Source organism: Myodes glareolus, chromosome 5 (assembly GCF_982192425.1).
Source record: "Myodes glareolus chromosome 5, mMyoGla1.1, whole genome shotgun sequence".
Classification (NCBI taxonomy): Eukaryota; Metazoa; Chordata; class Mammalia; order Rodentia; family Cricetidae; genus Myodes; species Myodes glareolus.
In genome coordinates, this window is record NC_142030.1 from 24,078,310 (window position 1) to 24,083,603 (window position 5,294).

Below are 5,294 nucleotides of genomic sequence, written 5' to 3' on the forward strand. Positions count from 1 at the left end.
CCAATAAGATTTCACACACTGGGCCAGGTGGTGGTGGCACACGCCTTTAATTCCAGCACTTGGGAGGCAGAGGCAGGCGGATCTTTGTGAGTTCGAGGCCAGCTTAGTCTACAAGAGCTAGTTCCAGGACAGGTTCCAAAGCTACAGAGAAACCCTGTATCAAAAAACAAAACAAAACAAACAACAACAACAACAAAAAAGATTTCACACAGGGAATCTGGGTTTAATTGCTATGTCTGGAGAAGTTAACAAACCCCCCCCCCCATGCTGCATGCCACCCTGTCCCTCCCAAGCTGGTGGATGGGTTCCCTCGGCCCTGCCCTGGGGACTATTTGCCTCAAATTCTGGCCAAATCTGACAAAGTTTGACTCCGTGAGCCAAAGGCATTGACTATAGGTGTTAAGCTGCAGAGACCGTGTTGTGACACTATAGCCAGACTTTCCTCCACCAGAGATGCTTTGGACATTCAAATCCAATAGGTTATAAATATCTGTCATCATTTAGAGAGGCTGGCTACAAATTACTATTGGTTAGGGTATGAGACGAACTACTGTTAGTCCCAGATGTTTCATGCTGGTACAGGATTTTATGTGATATAAATTTAAAGTTATTTTTGTTAATGCATGTTTCTGGTCTTGTTTAAAATATTGTAGCCATACAATATATTATAAACTACTGAGGGAAACCACGAGAAAGCCTTTGGTAAGAGATTTTATGTTGTCTGAAAATCGAGAAAGACTTTGATAAAAAAGCAAAAAAGACTGGTATGTTGTCTAGAAAGCGAGAAAGAAAGCAGGAGATTGAAGGAATGAAGAGAGGAAAAATGGATTAAAGGTATATAAAAGTTATAGAAAGCCACAAGGGGCAGTGAACTATGTTTGCTGTGGTTTCTCATACCTACAAATACTGAGAATGCTTATTTTTTGAAAAGTTTGTCTATGTAAGTTTTCTTTCAAGCATGGAGCTGAGACAGAAATGGTTTGGATATTTTTGCTGTCTCTGCCACCCATCACTGCTGTGGCCACATTTATGGGCCTGACTTCAGAATTTATCTCTGAACTCTGGTTACTGGATTTGACTTAGCAGAAATTCAGATGACTTTTTGATATAGATAATGTTAAAACTGTTTTATGACTTTTTTATTGAAAAGCTGGCTATAGAGTTGGATTAAGGTTCTTTCTTTGTTAGACCCATGTTTATTTAAAGGTTTCCTCTGTCACTCTGTCAGTGTGAGCCCCTGACACAGTGACAAGGAGAAGAAAACAGCAGAACAGTCAGAAATATTTGTATTTATGTGAACATTCTGTAGCTTCAGATTTGTAGGTTTATTTTGTTACATATGATCAAAAATCTGTTAGAATTAAAATAAAACTAGTTAAGAATTAATTAGTAACACTGGGAGTTGATAACTTAAAATCTATGCATAGGCAATTTTAAAGAAACCATAAGGCATGGTTCCATTTTAAATTTTGGATTGCCATTTTGCTAGAGTTAAAAAAAATGCTGCAAAAAAAAATGCTGCATGATTTCACCACTGTCTTGAGTAAAGGTGGCCACGTGGCGTGGGCCTAACTAGGAGGCAACAGCAGATCCCAAGATAGTTTAAAGTGGGATAGATTTTTGCATGATGGCTCTTGTTCCATTATTAAAAAAACAAGATATATATATATATATATATAATATATATATAATTAGATATTTATCTATATTTAACTTTAACACGCTAAATCATATATATATAAGTCATTGCACCTCAATGTTTTTATATTAAAAAATGTACCTTGTTCTGCTAGCTAGACTTTGTTAATATAAGAGTCACCTAGGTGATAATGGTTATAAAGACATAAAAAGATCATCGGAAACAACTGAGGTTTTCAAATGTATGGCAGGACTAGAGTCCTAAAGAGAGTCCAGTTACAAGGATGAGCCTTAATAGTTTTCAAAATGCCAGTACCAGGTGATCGTCACCAGAAGCACCAGCTACAGTGAAATTGAGCAGGCTGAGATTTAAAAGACAGGCTATGTATATGCTGTCGAGGATGAGAACAAAGAGGTACTTTATTTTTGATATTATAGGAAGACATTTAAGAGAGTTTAATTTTTAAACACGTTTTTAAAATATTTAAATTTATAAGGCAGTGGGACATCTGTGCTTATAAAATGCTTTATATTGTTAATGTTTGGACTTAATAAAAAGCTACAAATTAGGGTCACAGCCATAATCACAAAATGGTAATCAGAAACTTGGATGTTCATTTCTTGTAATGCAGCAACACAATGGCCCAAGCAGTCTGGCAAAGGGCTTGAAATAGTTTCTCAGCCCATTGAGTCTCGACACTTTGGTGATAAAACAAAACAAAACAAAACAAAAAACCTTTTTTTACAGGGGTAGCCTAGGACCACCTGCACATCATGTGTTTGCTTTAAGATTCATAACAATGACAGAACTGCAGTTGTAAAATAACAACGGGAAAAAATTTGTAATGGGGGGGGGGCACCACAACATGGGGAACTATATTAAAAGGTCAAAGCTTTAAAAACTTGAGAATCAGTTCTCTTCCGGTCGCAGGCGTTTCGGGAGCCGCCGGTTACCGTCCAGCCATGGCCAAGTCCAAGAACTACACCACACACAACCAGTCCCGGAAATGGCACAGAAATGGCATCAAGAAACCGCGGTCACAAAGATACGAATCTCTCAAGGGGGTCGACCCCAAGTTCCTGAGGAACATGCGCTTTGCCAAGAAGCACAACAAGAAAGGCCTGAAGAAGATGCAGGCGAATAATGCAAAGGCCATGAGTGCCCGAGCAGAGGCCATCAAGGCCCTGGTGAAGCCCAAGGTGGTAAAGCCCAAGGTGCCAAAGGGCCCCACACGCAAACTCACCCGGCTCGCGTTGATTGCTCACCCCAAGCTTGGGAAGCGGATTAGAAGCTATATGGCCAGGGGTCGTAGGCTCCAAAAAACAAAACCCAAGGTTTAAGCCAAGGCAGAGGCCTCAGCTGCAGCTCAGGCTCCCAAAGGTGCCCAGGCCCCTGTGAAGGCCCCATAAAAAAAGGTCTCAGTCTGCCAATGTGAAGACAGATGGACTGGTGTGAATATCTACACAGTATTTGCAGATGATCAGGACCTTATGCTGTTTTTACAAATAAACTTGAGGCAAGATCTAACAACAACAACAACAACAAAAAAACCAAAAAAAAACTTGAGAATCAGTGGCTTAGAAAATGTCTCTATTTACTCGAGGTCTATTCAGAAGTAAGGATGTATGTCTAGCCTCCTTGTCTTTGCTAATTCTGCTAAGCTTAAGGTATTTGGATAAACTGAGTCATATAATTTTTTTATATTGATACTAAGAGAAACTTCCATTGAAAAATCGTTGTTTTCTAAAGCTCGTACTTCTTCACAGAGATAGAACTACGAAGTCCTTTCCCCAGGTTCAGGCTTTTGAAGAAGCTCCCAGTTCCTCAGTTGCTTGGAGAAAGTTCTTACTTCCTAAGAAGGTGTTGCCCTCCTTATATCTGGCAAAAGGAACTTGTGGCCCTTATCTACACTTGAGCCTGGTACCTTAGAATTAGTCAAGGGCAAAGCTAGCCCCTAGGCTCCTTTCTGTTCCTTTTTCACCCTGGGACCTTTTCCTTGACTTGGCTGGAGACAGCATTGACAGCTGGATTCAAACTTGTTCTATTTTAACCTTCAGAATGACTCTTATTAGCTTCAACTCAAAATCATTATTTTTTTAAAGGCTACACCTGAAAGAATGTAAGGTTTTAGTCTTATAAAAACTGATAACTTAATATAAACTGTTAGGAAATACAAGATAGTTAGTCAGTCATCCTTAAAGTACTGATATAATTAATTACAGGGATAAGTCTTATTTGCTTCCCTGTGTATGTTTTCCAAGACAAAACAAGTAATTAGAAACAAAGTTTATCTGATAAGATATATCTAGACAGCCCTCAGACTTCAGAGATCTGCAGAATATGGCATTTAAAATAATGATTTAAAAGCTTATTATATTGGACAGAGACTCCAATATCCTAGCAGTGACCCTTGGTCTCCAAAGAAGACTATGGGACATCATGATTTTCTCCACTTGGATTACGACAACGCTGACCACTGGCCAAGATGCTCCAGTGCAACACCTGCTGCAAGGACCCGGCCCAGCCTCTGAACAAATAGCAGGACATTGGAGAATTGATTGCACCACTTTTGCCTAGACAAAATAAGGTCAGTCTTTTCCATGTCTCTCTTCCACAGGGGGAAAAAAATCACCTCATGGGCCTGGCTTAGACAGTAAGACTGCTGTTCTGAATACTTCTACCTCCAATGCTATGGAGACCTGGGTATGGCTAACTGTTCATGGACTCTGGTTCCTGCCATTTTTTATAGTTTCAGAAGCTGCTTGATCAGTACTCAGGTATAATTTATTTACCTTTCTGAGATCTCTGATAGTATTAATGGTTAGGCCAGCTATAATGTCAATTTAGCAGCAACAGGTATCCAGACCCTTCCACAAAGCTATAGCCAGCTTGTTGGCTCATTATATATATATATAGAAATCAATCCTTGCTTTTTGTAAAGCTACTAGGTCTCTTGATTAAAAAAATGTTTTAAGATATATAAAGGTCTGAGGATATAAAGACTCATAAGCTTTGAGCGTCTAAAAAATGATGTAAGATGTAAATACAGGTTAAGATATGGAAAATGTTTCTGATTTCTTTTCTTTTCTATGGTACACTTCTGATAAGCTCATAGAGCCATGACTACTTACTGTTTGGGGCACAAGCTCAAGATTTTAGAATAAATTTTAGATTTATTCTGGTTGCCATCTAAATATGAACTTAAAGGTGTTTCTTATCAAGCCAAAGATATCTCTGTCCAGTCCATACTTGGCTCTCTGTACAGCAGAAAAATATACATGCTTCTAATCAAAATCTATAGTTTCAGTGAGGACTCAAAGGTGTGAGTCTATTCCTGCTGTTTAACAGATACCCGTTATCTGCTTTTTTTCCCTACAATATAGATTTCAATATGGGTCTGAAAGTTTCAATTGTATTATTTTCCTTTAAGTATATAAATTTTAACTTCTGTTCATAGTTTAAACTTATCTCAATAGATTTCCACTTGACTGGCAGGTACATCTACGCATCAGTTGCTGACAACAACCTGCTCCAAATGACTGCGAGCCCTGGACTTGCTGAGGGCTGATGTGGACCAGTCCAGCTGATGTGAATTCTCCTTGTCTCTTCAACAATCTGCGGACCACATGCTTCTGATGAGTGCCCCATTGCCTGA

At 39.0% G+C, this 5,294-nt stretch overlaps 1 pseudogene; it reads left to right on the forward strand.

Annotated features, from left to right (window-relative positions):
- Positions 1-2,645: 2,645 nt before the first annotated feature.
- LOC148122044 (large ribosomal subunit protein eL29 pseudogene) lies at positions 2,646-3,161 on the forward strand (annotated as a pseudogene).
- The last annotated feature ends 2,133 nt before the right edge of the window (positions 3,162-5,294 follow it).